This window comes from Hetaerina americana, unplaced genomic scaffold, assembly GCF_022747635.1.
Source record: "Hetaerina americana unplaced genomic scaffold, ioHetAmer1.1.p SCAF_3, whole genome shotgun sequence".
Lineage (NCBI taxonomy): Eukaryota > Metazoa > Arthropoda > Insecta > Odonata > Calopterygidae > Hetaerina > Hetaerina americana.
Window position 1 is genome coordinate 70,935,199 of NW_027286874.1, and position 18,551 is coordinate 70,953,749.

Here is an 18,551-nt window from a genome sequence, read left to right on the forward strand (position 1 = left end):
GATTGTACGGTATTTTAATGACGAACCTCGATTAAAACGTCCACACGCGTAAACTACTTCCATAGACGGGGTATTCTTCGTCGTCATCTCACCTTTAATCCATGTGACCCCTCTGAATTCCTTTTCCTCGCATATATGCGACGCTGAAATATCTCAAGGGACCTAATATATCCCTCCGTCGACGGCTTATAACCTTCTGACTCCCCATTCCCATTAACCTTGACCTGCTCCTCCTGAATCTATGCTCTTCTGTTCTCTTTTAAATCCACTCTGACCTTCCTCATCTCATCTTTCTTGTCTTCCATTTTACCAATTGCCTTCTCTCCATCATTCCTCGAAACTCCTTCTTTCAAATATGCATCCTTTTTTATTTCTTTCTTCCGACGTCAAGGATTCCCTGTTCCTCTTAGCATATTATTGATTTTCTCATCCTCTCTGCTTGAATTGAATACAAGTGGCTCAAAACAGTAAAGTTTGTGACAGTTCATGACGAAGCAGAAAATTTTAAAGTTATTACAGAATTGTCATGGATTTAAGTTCCATTCCTTACCAACATCGCGTCAAACGATTCCTGTTTATACTTATTCTGGGAAGGGTGCCAGGGTTTATTCCTATTGAAATTGGGTCATGAAAAATATTTTTTGTCATAAATGGACTCCAGGATCATGCCTATTTCAATAATGACTCACGAATTTCATGACGGTTATGCTAAGCATGATGTAGGCAGGTCAAAAAATCAGAAAATAGGTTAATTTTTATGAATGCATATTTTTTGGATTTTCGATCATACTTGGAAATTTTTGGCTGATGGATGATGATGATGTGCCGCTAAGCCATTCATCATTAAATCTTATAGTGATTTTTAACTGATTCAATCATTTTTAATAAATCTTTTGTTTGTTGACAGCGTACTATTTTTTAACCATGCGGTATATTATTTCCTGATATTCCTATTCAAATTTAACAATTTTTCCTGTTGAAATTTGAATATTTATTGCTAAAGTTTCACATTTTGCTCAGCTTTGTTTGACTAATATTCGCAACTCCTCACCATTCATCTTCTGCTGATTTTACCAGCACAAGCCAAACAAAAATATTCACTTTTACTCGTTTATTTGGTGCCCTAGGTTAAGAATCGATTGTTTTTCTTACGTTTCCTCATTCGCGATGTTTGCACTCACTTCCCTCGGTCCCGTCTGCCTGTCGATCAAAGTCGTCGCAATGGCTTCTCTCCCCGCCCTTTCGTCCCCATACATCCCATCCCCTTCATTCCCCATCGTTACATAACCGCCCGCCCCTTTCTACTTCCCCTCTCCCCAATATGTCTCCCCTTCACCTCACTCCATTCAATTTTGCTTATTGCTTCCTGCGATCCCCCATTTTGCGCCCCGCCCACGCATCCCCTCGCTCTCTCCCTCTTTCCAACCATCCATTCCCACCCCACACCCCCTCCCCTTTCCATTGCCCTCACCTCTCTCCCCCATCGTTCAATCTTCCGTAGCACCCCTCGGGGTAACTATGCAAACTCCCCATAACTTCCATCTTCCCTCTCTTCCTCCATCCCCCAACCCTCTCTCCACTCCAGTGGCTCGATCTCTTCAGTGGCTCCTCTCCTCCAGCCCTCCCCCATGCTCCCTCCCCAATCCCTCCACCCCTATCATCCTGTAACTTTTACTTTCATTTTTTTTTCTTCTGTATCGCTTTGCTGCGCCAGCACCGTTTTCAACACGTTCTCGTTTCGGGGCGTCCAAACCTGTACCCTCTGTTCCCCTCACCCGAAGACGTGGAGTTGCACGAAAAAGTTTTGCTCGAAATCGTGGCTCTAGACTCTCTTAACCTGGTATTCCTTGTCTGGTGTGGCGTTCCATTTATTCCAAATGCAAGAGGACCGAAAGGGGGTTCAATCTCAAATGGATTTTATTTATATGGATTGCTTTGGTGTAAATGGATTCGGTCACCCAAAATCCAAAGAATTATTATAGGAGCTCTGCGATTTAAACGTGAAAGAACTTCCTCGTATTCGTATCCTTAATAGCGTACAGAAACTCTAAATGTTGGGAGAATTTAGAGACCATGCATTATTATAAAATTTGTTTTTGAAGTTATCTTCTGTTTTAATCAAATTTATTTCTTCAAAATAAATTTTAAATTCTTATACTTACCTCCGGAAAGTCTTATGTAGACAAAACTTAGTCCAAAAAGATGATAATCAAATTAATAATTGATTAATACTGTTTATCCTAGGATTATATTTATTGATTACCACCGCGAACATAATTGTAATTTACGATGCAATAAAGTCAAATGCGTACATGCAGCTATGCACTAAGAGTAAGTAATTGACTAAAAAGTGTATTTACAGTCATCCGTTCCGTAAAATAAGAGCCGGTTAACTGAAACAAATATGATCGGTTTGACTCAGGCAATGAAATAATTCCCTTAGATGATCAATGCGAATTCAAAGATGTATCTGGCACAGGTCTGAAGACTAGGTATGGTCCAAGTCAAGTCAAGGAAAATAAGAATTGAGTGAAGTACTGAATACTGTGAGAACTAACCAGCCAAACCTTGGTTTTTGGTTCCCAAGTATTATCGTTTTTCCTTCTGTTCAGGACGATCTTTGACGCTCATTTTTAGACTTTTTCAGTGCTTTAATATTTGAGGGTAAAAAGGTGAAGGCAACGGCCCTTACCGGCAATCCATGTTTCCCAGAATTGAATAAGCACGTACAAATGTCGCTAACGCAATATTTTTGTAAATATTTCCCCTTAATGAATAGACAGCACACCGAACAGCCCTGTCGTGCGGGTAGCCTATGCCAAGAATACTTTTTTTATTGCCTACTGGCTTGCTGTGAGAACAGAACTAAATAACAAACTCCAATGGACCAATTATAGGGGTTTTTAGAAGATGTTAGTGTTTATTATATTTTAAAATTTCTATTACTCGCCTCATGCAGATTCCACTCTGAGAAGAATAGAGTGGCTCGCATTATGCTTTCCACTAATATATATTGCAACGATTTATTCCTGTAATTAGACAACAGGATGAACAGGGTAACATGATGCAGATGAAGCCATAGTTACAGTCGTGCAACAGCAGAGATTACGATAATTTTCTAGACGAAGTAAATTCAAATTCTCAAATAAATAATGACGAGCAAAGTTTATTTAAGTAGTTTATTTTGTTTCCAACATATTTAGCAAAGTAAATCATATTTGAATTATGGTCGGAAACACGCTTGCAGTTAAATCACAAAAAATATTGTATATACTGACGTGTATATAATGCCACTCTCGTGCATTGAAAATAGCTTAGTTTAAAGCTAAGGGGATAGTTGTAACTTTGATTTGATGGCTAAAATAAATCATATATGATTTGTCGTGTGAAAATTGAAAAATATTCTCCTATGTAAACAACGCATCTACTTGTTCGGACGCTAACAATGACAAGGATAATGAATAAAATGAGCTTTACTGATTTTACTATATAAACATTGCGTACAGTTTTACAGGGTACAAATGCAGTTGAGTGACAAATGTCTTGATTAAATGAATAAAAAATACATCAGATCTACTTCACATTTTAATGTATATACTTAATTTTTCTTTACTCAAAACAGAATATTGTTTTCCTCTACAGCGCCATTGCATGATACTTGGTTATTAGTTTAAATTCCTAATACGTTTCCCTGCCATTGATTTTTTTTTATTTTGCAGAAACTGAGTAATATATAGTATTTCGAATTTCGTTCGTGTTTCCATAGCATTCAAATAAGGACAGTATCGCGGAAAAAATCACTCGTTAAAACCCCTATCTTTGTACGGATTCGTATTCCAATAAAGATTTCAGATCATCTTTTGCCTCGCGTCGAATCAAGTGCCCCAACTTCCTGTCCGTATGCCATTCTCCCGTCTCCTCCCTTTACGTGAGGTGAAGTAATATTGAGGAGGGAGTGGCGGAGCTTAAATAGCCAATCAATCGATCGGTTTCTCTCTCTCCTTCTTCGTACCCTCAGCATTCCCATCTTTCTCTCGTGCTCCTTCGCACCTTATCTCCCCGACACATCTCCCTCACTACTTCCCTGCCAACTCGTCGGCCATCCTCATTTGCCCCACTCTCCTACTATTTCCACGCCAGATGCCATCCCGTCGCTCGCCCCATTTCGTTTATCTCTTGTTTTTTACTCCTCGTGTCTCTTTCTTTCACTTTCTCTTCTCTTCCCTCATTCTCCGCCCTCGCGTCCTTCCTTGCCACTCGGATCTTTTTTTTCTCTGCGCCCGTCATTCCCGCTTGTCTCCCGTTCAAATCTCCCTTCCATTCCCCGTTTCCTCCTCCTCTCACCCGTCCGATGGAGCGTCGTCGTCGGGTCCGTCGCGGTCGATTCTCGCTCCGATTTCTCTCGTGCCGCCCCAGTCTTCGCTCTCCTTTTATCTCTCTCCCGGCACCTGATTCAAAGAGGAAGTTGATCGTAGACGGAGGAGGCTTTCCGTAACTTGAGAGATGATTCATCTCGGGAAACGTGGATGAAGTGTTGGCGATCTGAGCTCGGGGGAGGGTGTTTGTTGAGTCTTGGGTCGAAATCGTAGTTCTCTGATGATTTAATACGCCGTTTTCTGTGCGCACATATTCGTTTCACTCGAGTATTCATTGCAAACATTTCTCAGTATGTATAAAAATTTTTCGATTAACATAGTTAACGGTTTATTTAAACCTTTTTTCCTGGTGGACGGTGAGTGTAATCGCTCTTAGAATGTCATTAAGAAAAATCCTATAAATTTACTTCAAATCGTCATGGAATTTCTTTTAATCGGTATCTATTCTAATACCCTTAAAAGCTTATCACAACAGTGAGATAAAACAGTAATTAGTTTAATTAAAAGTAATTAAACAATTAATCTGGGACAATTTTCTCACTTGACATTCACGGATATTTTTATCTGAGGTATTTGGATGAAACAGAGAATTATTCAGGATCTCGGTGTACCAGCACAATTACCTTTAATGTCCATGTCAATCTTTAATGAGCACCATACAATACCAGCAGGGAAATGGTAATTCAGAGATCAATTTTAATAATTTATATAATTTAAAAATAAATTTTACCCACTCATTTTAATCATGAATTTTCATTATTACCATCGCCATTGAAATGCTCCATTATTTCCCTAGTACGCAGTATTCTTCATGCCAATAGTCCACTCGTTTGCCATACCTCTACTTCCCAATACCTACCGCTCTTCTTCTCTTTCATTTCCTTCATCCTCATCTGTTCCAATCTTCAATTCTCTTCCCCACTTTGATCGCCTTCCGGTTCACTTCCTCCTCCACTACGCTACCTCCTTCTGTGGTTTGCGCCTCCAGCCTTTGCTAGCCGTAGTCGCAATCATCCAACTTCCTCTTCCCTCTCACTTCTCCCCAACTCGCTCCCCATTTTGATTCTGTCACCTCGAGTAAATCCTTTTCCTTTCCCCCTCTCCGCCTTTTCGTCTCTTCCCATTTGGCCTCCACGCATTAATTTCTCCTCACCATACTCCGCCTCCAAAGGCCTGCTTATCATCCCCCAAAAGCTCCACCAAATGACTGACGCGACCGCTTTTGTCTCGAAAACATCTTCAACGTCTGACTTGATCCAAGTTGCAAGACTTGACAAGTTAATCGCTCCTGAAGCCGCGTACAAACATTAAACTTGCTCAGGAATTATCAAATCAGACTCTTTGGGAGTAAATTTATGCGAGTTGTTTTTAAAACCGGAGAGACGAACACGCGGAAACCATTTCAATATGTACGTATCTGTGAAAGCTCGCATGCCTCATAAATACCTAACCTTTTTATTTTGTAGAACATCGCATAGTATGACTGTCAGTCACACTAGATTATGGCATTAAAGAAATTTTTTATCACAGATGATCCATATTTATTGAAAATGGTTGAATAACTCATTACCAACAACCCCAAATCCAGCGAGGGTGTGTAATGGTCGATAGCATTAATGTATCAGATATTTTTTTTTTCCTCAATCGAATTAATTTTTTTGCGTAAAACGCATTCTTACACGAGCGAACATTCAATAAATAATTTAATAATGTTCAAAAGTTCTTAATCGACTGCGTTCAATATTTTTCGCAATTAAAATACGTACTCGTAAGTGTTACCAATAATTTTCAGGACCGATTAATTTATATGATACTCTAAACTGTTTTACAGACTTCTAAATGTAATTCAAAACCAATTGTTCCGTGGTGGTAAAATTCTTCACTATACGAAAGGGAAGTTTAAAGTTCATAAATATATTTTATTCTATTATCTCAATCAAAGCACGTCTGCGTTCCATGCCCCCCACACTTTCCACCGGGGAGGGAAGGCTTCGGAAAGTCATTCATCGGCGAAAAACGGTCGTTAACTCTGTTATTTGCTTTCCTAGGAGTTGACTAGGCTGAAAATCCCTTGCTGAGCCACTAAGTATATTCGATTTTCTGAGTACATTGTATTCCGAAATAGACGAAAGGCAATTCTTCTCTCCATAAATTCTACCCGAATCCCACATTGCCGCGAGCACCAATCTGTTCCCGTCTCCTTAAAGAGGAATCCTCGGCAAGTGATTCGGTTTGCCCTCACGGCGCAGCGTGAATTCGCACCAAGTCAATCCCTTTGTCTTTGTTCCTCTTTGCTCCCCCACGATACCCCCTTCCCAACCCTATCCCCCCCGATGTCGGCTTCCATCTCCCGTTCCTCACGCGGAGGTAGGCAGGGGGAGAGAGAGAGACCCGGCTTTAAAATGATTAGGATAAAAGTACCCTCTCATTCGATTCTCCCACTCACAACCCTCCCAACTCCGTGCCACGTCTTCCTCTAACGGGGACGAATTTATTGTCGGCGCGTGGGCTGGTGCCGGAGCGAGTCGTAGAACGTGAAATCTTTCCGGGTGATCAAAATCAAGTCCTTTCCTCGGCGGTCTCCCACCTCCTCACTCCTGCTCTCGAAAGGTACACCCGAGAGGCTCAAACCAAGCCCAACGTGGCGTCCTCGGCGCTGCGCCAAACCCTTCGTCCCACCCTCGCCTTCATCCATCCATTCTCTCGGCCCTTTCTCCCTTAGTTCGACACAGTATCCCGACGCCCCCGCCGAAGCGTCTCTCTTCTCGCCCATTTCTTCCTCCATTCCTCACTCCCCCGGATTCCCCCTTCCTACCCCCGATCCGACCCGTCTCCTCTCTCCATCCCTTGTCCCCATCCCATCCTTTGCCCTTCGCAGTTCGTCCGCTGGATTTGAATTTTAAATCCGTGCGCCGGACGGGGAACGCCTTTTGTGACGCTACCCCCGCAAAACCCTTTCCGATGTGGAAGAGGGCGGGGTAAAGGGTGTCAGCGTGCCGTGAAAAAGTGTCCAAGATGCGTGGTGTTTTCGAACGTTGGTGCGTCCGCGGTAGATTTCTTTTTTTCGGGCTTGGCCCACGCGATACCGGTGCTCTAAGGGTCGGCGTGCGAAGGTTACAGCGACGACAGAGCGTCATTCCTTGGGAACCGGTGCCTCCGAGAGGTGACGGTATCGTAACGATGAGAAAGAGGGACGTAGACGCACGCGCTTGCTTGCGAGGAATGCAGGTCGGAGAGTGGTTGACTTAATGTATAATTTAATTGGATTCGGGAGCCTTGTGGCGAGTCATGAATTTTTTGTGCAGATAAGAGTGTTGGAAACCACCTCGGAGGAGGGAGATTATGGGATAAGTTGAAAGATTCGCTCGACTCAAAGTTTCGTACTCATTCTTCCTCCCTCTTCCCGCAAGAACTTAGGAATTGGTTTTGTTTCACTTTAAGAGCAGTGTTATGTATTCATCTCCTGTATATTTTCCCAAATAAAGTACGTGGATTACTTTCATACGGACGTTTTGTAATGTCCTAAAAGTGATCATAAGGGGAACTTAGTCATCTATCGGAATATTCTTAATCTTTGAATCATCTAATATTTCTGATTCCTGATAATAGTATTTCTTCATCTCTTGAATAACACGAATAGGATCAGTAGTTTTGCACCTTTAATTTGCACCAACTCTGTCATAAATTTCTTGCGCCAAACATTCTTCTGGTCTCCCCATTCCTAAACTTAAAGTCATTTTTATCTCCAAACCAAAGGAGTTATAGTAGTCTGCAACCGGTGACTATACCGGCGGTGACTTGCATTAAACTCTTCATTTAGCATTCCCTTCAAAATCAAACCCAATGAAAGACCATATCGACAAATTTTCAATCTTCTAAATATATTTCATGAACTCCTGAAAATTCGTAATTGATTATCGATGTTACCCTATGCCACGACTCTCTCGACATCACCAGAGCTGTCCGGTCTTCCCGAAAGCATCAGATAGGCGCTCTCAGACGATGCTAACTAACCGACCTTCCTGTCGCCTGTTCGTGGGACTAATCTCTTCCGTCTCTTTCCCTCCTCCCACGTCCATTATCTCCTCTCTCCCTCGGCTCCTAACGCACTCCACATAAAACCCACTCTATTGATCTCCAAAGAAAGGCTATCGCTCGGCACCCAGCCCTTGACCAAGGGTTCCCCACTCCCATGTCATGCATCCATTCTAAGCATACTCCCCTTTTTGCTCCCATGCCTTTTCACAGGATTCTGTCTACTTCGTCAACATTTTGAAATCCAAAGTTCCCCTCGTCCCAGGGGTCATTCTCGTTTTTCGAACACCCTCGCCTTCTATCCACCAAACACTCTTGTCTTTATTCCGAGTGTGTTTCCCTGGCTACGATAATTTGAAAGTTGTAGTTTGGGAAAACTAGACATTATTTTTTCTTCCTTACGGTTCACGCTTATCTTTCATTTTATTTTATCTTTTCCCTTTAAAATGGTGCCTTTTTTATGATATTTGAAGTCTCCAATTAGACACTGAAGAGACTGTGGAGGTACAGATGTGTTTCCCTATGCCTTTCCTCATTTTCATTTTGGCTCGCACACGCCGGCGCCTTCTTTCGTTCTTCCTAGAATCACCATAGTATTTTCTAGCAACAACGTCCCACTGTTTTTCCTTTTCCGTGGCTCGGTTATCTTCCTCATTTTCATCTTCTTTGGTGTAGTCATGACGACCACCTATGATAAATTGATGCCTCATTAAAAGGAACATAACAAAGTTCTTTGGGGAACAAAATGATAATATAACTGCACATCTTCGCGACTCATTTTTTTTACCTATGTATTTTTTCTCCGTCATCACTAGTGTTACCAAAGGGTCCCACACAGTCTTTCTATTCAAAGTAAACTTCATAACAATTGTTACGGTCCATTCATCATCCGTATTTTTCCGCATAAATTACGCACGTACTCATCCCTTAGGTCTCGAACGCCCGCCCTCTTCCCTCTCCTTCCGATTATCAACCATTTATTCTCTCTTGCTCATTCCCTTCATACGAAATCATACGTTCCCCAATCCTTTTAACCACGGTCATAACTCTCCGAAATTCGGGCGCCTCTCGTTCCAGCCTCCCCCGTGTCAGTCCTCAGAGGGAGCCTTCCACCCACCCACCCCCCCACCCCCGCTCAACCCAACTCTCACTCCCTCTGGACTCTCGGGGTCTCTTCCGTCGACTCCACGCCCGCCAACGTCCTCGCTCCCTTCCCGGACCTCGCCATTGCGTTCCCGTTTCGGTCCTCATATTGAACCGTTTCCGCCTGATTAAGCACGACATGGCACCGTACTTCCTATGGCCATTAATTTCCCTGCCTCTTCGGCTCGCACTCCCTCTCTCTCTCTCCGGCTCTCACTTGTCTCCGCCTCATCCAGGTTCCAGCTGCCCTCCTCTCGCCCCCCGTTCACCCGCCTCATCTCCCGAGAGAGAGAGAGCACTTTCGGTTCCCCCGGCGCCGTGTCCCGACGGTCGTCACGAAGGACGGAACCAGAGCGCGTGAGAGAGCGTAAAAGCGGCGGTTGAGGTTGCGTGCCCTCGTGCAGAAAACGCGTGAGCGCGGTTGTTTTAAATGCACTTTTTTTTTTAATCCAACCCGAGTGGGTACATATATATTTGTTACATCGAAGCACCTCTTTCCTTCCCTTTCCTCCTCCCAAGTCGCGAATGCGGCGTGGTCGGATTTTTTTCCGAGTCTTGCAGCAAAGATTTATGGCTCCGGTCGCGGGAGGTAGGTATATCTATCCGAGTCATTTTCGGTGTGTAAGGTTCGTGATGGTTCTTAGCTCGCGTCCGTGTTAACTGCGGGAAATAGCGCGCGTTTCGTATCGCCCCCATTTATTTTCCAACTGCATTCCCATTTAATTTCATGGATTGCACGTTTGTCAAGTTGGAAGTACTTATTCGTCAAATATTTAAGAAATGTAGAAAGGCAGTGGCACAGAAGACAAGGAAAAGGACCGAATTAGTTAGAATAGGTACATGTAATGTTAGGACAATGACACGTTTGTCAAGTTGGAAGTACTGATTCGTCACAGAAATAATGATAATATTTTCATCGTAGCATTTTAAACGTATGAACACGTTTCTGTCCTATAATCTCAGTAAAAAAACTGAGCTGAGTTCTGAGAGCTGACTCACAAACAAACATTTTATTCGTTAAATCTTCAGAATAAATATTCATTTTAAATTGTTTACTCACATGCAATTGCAAATTTTATTTCATATTATAACTCTCTGTTTGTACCAAAAAGTGTTAACAAATTTCTATAAATGATTGTCAATTATTTAGAGATAGGTTACGCTGTATTCATACATTTATTACCATCCGTGAACTAGACATTTAAATCTATCGCTCATATATTCATCTCTGTCAAAAATATCCCTTGCCTTTTCACTATATTTATGTTTTCAGTATCTACGGACGTCCTCAATACAATGCTCTGTTGCATTTTATGACGACGCATGAGTCGCGATAGTCGACTCCACGGTCTCAATATTTCACCGATGGAGTCGTTAATCCGCTTGTCCCTTTCTCTTTCCATGCCTTTTCTTTCCACCCGTCGTCCGTGGCAACCTCGACCGTGGCTCCTCTCATCCTGCGCTGTTTATCTCCTTAAAAACCCACACCCCTTCATCTCCGCTCCATTCCCATTCTTTCCCCATACCCCCCTCTCTTCCCGGAGCCATTTCCGCCCACTTTCACTCTCTTTCTCTCTCCCTCCGCGCAGCTGTCCACGCCCTATTCCTTAAACCCCTTTCCTTCCCCCCTCATCTCCCTCCCACCCATTCCTCCCTCACAAATCCGCCCCCGCTAGCTAACGGACGGGCTTTACTCTCGCTATCGTCGTCCGCCACCGAGAGCCCTTCCAACCCGTCAGCCGCCCACCCTGGCAACCGTCAAAGCCGGTGAGCAGCCGGCCGCGCATCTCCCGGTCTCCGGACGTCTAACAGCCTCTAATGCTTCCCTTCTGCCTCCTAGCGTATTTCTTCCATCCCATGCTCTCCCTCACTTCGCTATCGCAGAGCTGTCGGAATAACGAACGGTCAGCTGTGCGGTTCCAACCCGTTCTGGATAGGATTTGCGCTTCCATTCACTTAAAAAGCAGTATGCTTCCACTAATGGCGGTGTAGAGAGTTGAACTAGATGTTTGGGTGTATTTGATAATCCTCGACGTCATTCTGTGGCACCTACACAAAGAATCAAAAAAATAATGTACTTTCCACAGTTTGTTCGAACGATACTGATATAGACGAGGAAATTACAATTCTTCCTCTGACCTACTCTTTCTCCAGTTTTATCGTTTTTACATATGTGTGAGTGGCCATTCTGGAAACATATTCATATCCATACGTGTGTGCCACACATGGGCAGGTCTTGGCTTAATCAAATATGGGGTGACGGGAGGAATTAAGATATAAATACAAAATGATCATACGACTCTAATTACTTTATCCGTCTTTATCAGTAAAATTAATTTTAGAAGTCAATAAAGGAATGAGCATCATGTGAGGCTGGATGGTAAAAAAATTCCGAGAGTTATAAAAATGGTGCATCCTAATAGCTCGTCTAGCAGTGTTGTGGTCATCTTTAGATTCCAAAGATATCCTCACACTTTTGTGGAATCTTATCAATGGTGAATGACTTCTATATAATACAGTTATTAACTGGATGATTCATTATGTGAACTCAAGCTCTTTAAAGGAGATACTACTGTACTGTGTATTTTTCTGAGTCCTCCGGAATTGTATGGGATTAATATATCCTCATATAAATCCTTTTCACTACAACTGCATATAGTAGGGCCTGACGGCCGAGGTCATTTACACGACTGGGATAGCGTGAGACCACTGTTTGGTCTATCTTCGACCTTGATCAGATACTCTTCAATTTCTACAGGTAGGAGCCTGGTCTAAATCTTATCGAGTCCGCGTAGGATCTATTTGATTTATGTTAGGTGCAGATGGAGGGGTGTTGAAAGAAATGAAGGACAAATCCGAAGTTGGCTTTCTTTTGTTGTAAAAAATCGACGGACAACCGTAATTCAACCTCCCATCCAACAAACGGGGGATTAGGGCTGTTCGAGGAAACATAAGACATGGATGTAACTAAAAAAACCATGCTACATCCAGGTCACGAAACTGGGTTCTCGAAGTGAAAGACTAGCAAAGTAAATGCTACACTGCCTGGTCCCCGAGGACCAAGAATCCAATTATTCACATAAAAAAAACCATTCGAACCATTGAAATTTTTAAGTGAAGTAATTACTTGAAATCCTGCTTTACTACGGCACTAGAATAAAACTTTTCTGGGTCGTAAGAGTGGTCATTAATTGAGTTGGAGCGAACACAAAAGCCGTTAAACAGTCACAAGGGCAAAAGTTTTATTTCCTACTGGTTTATCCAATTTATAGTAGTGGTAACGAGTTCTAAGGAAGTCGAATGAAATTGCCCCGCTGTTCAATTGGCGTCCTGAAAGGTGAATAAACTCCCCGAGACATGTGCCTCCCCTTCTACTCGCGGCCCATTCATCTCGCGAGTTCATTTTTTTCCCCTGCAGCGTAGGATTATAACCTTTTCCGCTTATCTAAAAAAGCGATTCCCGCCCGTGCGGGGGCCCTGGGACTCAACAAGGCGCCCACTCATTTCACCATTTAGAGCCGGACGCACTTGGAAAAACATGCGTGGGGTGAAAATGATCCCAGTACATATTTTTTTGCGACTCCATGTCTATTTTTTCATCTGAAAGGAGTAAAAGACGTGGGTAATGGTTATATCAACATCTGCCAATAAACGCATATAAATCAGCAGAAAGCACTGCAACTCATACACGAAAATACCAGAAGTGAGAAATTTTTACCACTACTGTGCCAGATTGATGATTTAATAGTTTCCATTCAAACCTAACGGATTTAATCGGCCGACGATTCCATCGAAAAATCTTTCAACGCCGAAGCAATAAGTGGGCGAGGTGTGATTCCCGGTTGTGCTGTAGTTGCAGTAATTTTCGACCGATGGTCAGATAATCCAATAGGATTGGATTTAAAGACTAACGGCGTCGACGGATGAATGTTTTCATCCAAACACTTTCATCGAAGCATAAATAAGTAAATATGACCCGATGGAATCTTTTGATGACCTCAACAACGATCTGCTATTTCAATCCTTTAAAACTGATTGCACATGCTACCGATGGCTACGTGCAGCGCAAGCGCACGTACTGCATTGGTCGAATTCCAACTTCGAGTACCATTTCGATCGCGATTTCCCATTATATATATTCTTATTCCTACTAGGAAATCTGGACTAGCGTATATATTCGATTCTTTCATTGTGAAGTCTTGTATTAACTAACTGAAAAACATACTTATAAAATTGTATAATAGGAAATTAACTAATTAGTAACTGAAAAGGTATTCGGAACCGAGTTTCCGGTATACCTCCAGTACTGAACCACAAACTTGGAGAATGCAGGGGCTGTTTAGCGTTCCCAACTATTCTTGCCTTCTTTAAACCTGGTGTCGTTGATTAATGTTTGTATCAGCAAATCTCCAGTCTGTCATTTATTTTACGACATGACATCATAAACTAATTTTTACATAAAAATTTCTGACGTAAAATTGAAGGTATATGGCTCAGAAATAACTAAAAATGACGATAAATGAATAATTATAGGTAAGAAAAAAGACAGGCTTCTTACATTAACTTCATGGCACTGAAATAAAGAATTAATTATAAAAACACACTATTAGCACAATAGAAGGATATTTTAATCAAAGCTATCTTTTAAAATGTATTATTTAGATGAAAAATAATGGAATTGTGTATTGAACTAGTTCAGTCGCAAAATACTAATAATAAATATAAATCATTAAAAATGAACAAAGAAAACTTTGCGATCTTGGTCGCATGAAGAGAAACAGTGCGTTGGAGCGAGTTTTTCGCGGCGGTTATATTTTTGAACGATTGGAGCAACTGTTCCCTTCCCGCACTTTGGCATATTCCGAGCCGTGGTGCCCAAGGGGGGTACAGGAGGTCGCCGGCGAGGGCGAAGGGCGGAGGAGTATGGGTGTCGAGGCGAAAATCTTTCCAGAATGACGGATGAGTTGCGCCGCTCTCATCGCTCTTCCAAGCGATTATTTTTCTTTACTTGGGACATCTTCCCTTCCACTACCCCCTTCCCCTCCCTCTCTTCCTCGTTCTCGACAGTACATGTTAATAGTTCATTCATCTCAACCCATTTCTCATTCTTCTAAAAACTCGTCAGAAATATGAATTTGCGAATCACCCTATCATGCATATGGAGGGTCGCCCATAATAATGAGAAATTTTCAACATGATTTTAGGAATTTTTACTCTTCCGTGTTAATTAAATATGTCACCTTTTAGATTCATCCATTTTCTTGGTAAAGACACTTTTTTCGATGCGTGCTATTGCTCGAAAGAGGTTCTTTTCCTAAACTCTGGATACAAGGAACATTTATTGTGAAATATGATTAAATTTATTACATGCAACACAATAAACCTTCTTTATCAATTTCTATTGAAATAAATGGCTTAAATAAAGTTTCGTCTTACTGTCATGAAACTTGGCAAAACTAAATTATCGTTTTGACTTAAATACAGCTATTGAAACCTTAAGTATTTTCTTAATACGTAAAGCAATAGAAATTAAATGCTTATTCAAGTCAAGGTTATCTTGCGTCAGACCCTAAGTCAGCTTTATTAATGGGATGAATATACCTAAATACCGGAATATCCGGTATAATTTACCTGATACATACATGGCTATATTTTTGAAGCTGAGTTTTTGACATAAACAGCCCTACATAACAATAACTGGAGTCTTTATATTTTAACATGAAAATGTTTTAAATCTCTAGCTGTCGTATATATTGCGACCAAATCGTTCAGTCGCAGGCTTTAATTTGGGGAAAATGACAATATTAGAAAAGAAATATACAAAAGACTTGCAATTTGCCCTAAAATTTTGTTATTCCGATCCGGGTTTGGACTCCTTGTGTTATTTCAGGTAAGGATTTCATTTCCAAGATAGCCATACTTCCTACTCCCCCACTACAGGTACCTTGGGCAAAAGCCTAGGTAATTTCCGACACCACGTCACCTCAGTAAAAGTATTGAGGGCAATAATCTATGGTACTCGTGTATCGCGAACCTAGGTAAACAGTCCAACTTTGCTATCATCATAAGAAAATCAACAGCTAACTATCTCACACTGAAGTTCCCTCATTAGTTGTTATATTTGTTTGATAAATATGGTAGAGATTTGGGATGACTAAACGCTGAAGGGTAGGCACAATTATCAAACCATCAACTTTAGGCGAAAAATGAAGATCCCAGAGAAAATTTTAAAATATGCTGAGTTTTTTTGACCAACATTTAGCAAATGTTTCCAAAGATAGCTTCTCAGTGACAATACAAATCGTATTTAAAGTATTTATTGGCCGCTTTATCGTTACATCCTACATATATCGGTTTCCGATATACCAGCATATTTTTATGCACTTCCCGTTTCTATCCAACTCTTCAGCATTCCACTACGTCTTCATGATCTTTTACTTCCAGTTATCTATCTCCTCATTCACACCAGAATGCGCTAATTTCTTTGTCCTTCAGGCATCCTTCCCGTTTCCCTTCGTCACTCTTCCCGTATCTCCCTCTCTCTCAATTTGTATACTTTTCCATGGTCTATAGGACTCATTGTCCCAGACCAATAAAGCCAATTCCAGCTCCTCTCTTTCTTTCTCTCCCACGCACACCACACTGGCTCCCTAGATAGGATTATTAAACCTGCTTAGATGGAAAAAGGCCTATAAACTGACTGGAGCGAATTCCTCGTTCTCTAACGTCCTCTAACGAGCCAACGCATAATCCTGTAGACTTAGTGTATGGGATGAGAAGAGAGCTAAAGTCACTCTCAAACGCCTCTCATTATATTCAAAGTGACATCTATTTTCTATTGAGAAGCTTGTGATGGCACCGTCCCTGTTAAGTTTCTTAATCTAAATGTTATTTTGTAGTAAGAATGAAAATACGTTATTATGAACTTAATTAATCCATTTGCGTATCCTATGATTCACCATTGTTTGAATTAGATTTGATGGTGCTCGTTGGACAATTTAGGAGCGTTGCCATTGGGATGGCTGTCAACAGCATTGCGAATGCTTAGTCACTATACCACTTCATCGAAATTATTAACCCGAAGGTGGGTTTGATTGGTAAACTACATCTCACTTCATAATAATAATAATAAGGCCATCGGTAATAGCGGCGATTCGCCATCAGGGTAAAAAGACCAGTTCCGTTTCCTGTGTCGTATGCAGTTTTGTTAAAGCTGCTGGGAAGAATCTGAGGTTGCTCATTAGCGTTACCCGTACTCGTAATCAAACCCGAAACCTCCAGTCAGTAGTCGTGAGCTCTACGCCCTGTTCTTTGTGTTTCACGCTCCTTTATGCCAAGTCAGTACGCCGACTTCGATTTCCATCAAACCGTGCCTCTGGGCACAGCCCGTTCGAATCCATTCTTATGATTTTCTGACAACTGGAGACCTCCTTGGGAAACCGCAGACATATGAAAAAGAACTACCCACTCCCCTCTCCTTTATTATTCTTGTGTGATTCCCACACGCCATAGATAGGTGGCCTCTAACCACAGCAGTCAAACCGACCTTCGAGTTGAATACTGAGGTTTTTCCTTGTCATATTTCATTCGCTCCGACCACGAAGGCTAGCTAGGTGTACGAAAATAGTGTTTCCCATATTACTGTCCTTAGGTCAGTCCTTTACGGGCACTGCAGCATGGGCTTTTGGCGTGCACATTGATTTCTTCCTCCAGACGTTTTTTCTTTCTCTTTATTCCTCCCCCTAAATCAGTGTCATTTATTTCGCAGTCACTCCTTCCGAAGAATGGGATGAATTTGAGTCGGGCTATTATTATATGGACCTGCCCTGTGACACGATAGTTTTCAGTTCCGACGCTTTCGCAGGAGTCGTGCTCTCCAGTCAGGGGTGCGTGTTATTTTCACGGAAAAGAAAATGGTAAAAATGGTCTGAGAAGGATTCTTGAGAGGGTGTACTGCGAAAAAATGAGAGAGAAAAAATTAAGACAGCAGCGGTGAGCTTAGAACGGCTTTCCCAGTAGACTTTAGAACATAACCGTTTCTCTCTCCCGGTTATCTCTCAGCGATGTTTCCTGGAAGGAGATCATGCTCCTGAGTAAGGTTTTCTCTACACCTTAAAAAGATGACGATGCATTGAAATATAGTATGGCACTCAAATTGAAATATCGGTAATTATTATCTGATCTTTGTAGTGGTATAACGTGCGTTCACATATTTTCTCATACAAGTTTTATTTGTATGAGAAACATTATGCGATTATTAAATCATATTCATGAATATAATCCTTACCGCCATTGCGGTCAGTATCATCAGTTTCCAATGAATGCTAATGAATTTAATCAAGATCCCGGATCAATATTTAATATTCTTATTAGAACGGCGAACTCCACTAATGATTTTCGAGTCGACTTTTTTATTTCATGACTCATTAAACGATGCATTAATTACTGCGTCCGGTCGCTGCTGGCAAAAATTACAGTTGTAATTTTCCGGGCTGAGATTTAGACTATCTTATTATCTTCTTGCCCGAAGCGGTGGCGGTGGGTTAACGTCCGCGTCTGCTAACCCAAAGGTCGCTGGTTCGATTCTCGGTAAGGCGGTTTTTCCTCCACCTAGGGCTTGGGTTTATGTAATTGTAAAATTGTTATATCAATGTTCGAAGTCCGATGTAAAGGTCAAAGTGCTGATTTTGGACTAATGCAAAATAAATAAATAAAATATTTAACCGGGCTCAGTTACTTTCTGAAGATTACTCGCTACTAATCATTTTATGTGTCACATTGCTCGGGTCTGCGATAAGAGCCTCGGAAATTTTACTGCGACGTCATCGTCTTTAGCTTCTCATATCAGAGAGTCGTTCTCAGTCGTTTTTAATCTCTCAAAGTTTTTTACCCGTTTCATCTTTCCCCACCCGAAGCACTCGAGAGTACATAAGTAGCCCATCAGTCATTCCCCTATGCATCCGCTGTAGTCGGTAATCAACTCCATTTCCCTTTTCG

At 41.8% G+C, this 18,551-nt stretch overlaps 1 protein-coding gene across 1 annotated transcript in view; it reads left to right on the forward strand.

Moving 5' to 3' along the window:
* Nucleotides 1-18,551, forward strand: part of Pura (Puratrophin-1-like) — a 1,144,475-nt gene that overhangs the window by 493,035 nt on the left and 632,889 nt on the right. The window lies entirely within an intron of this gene.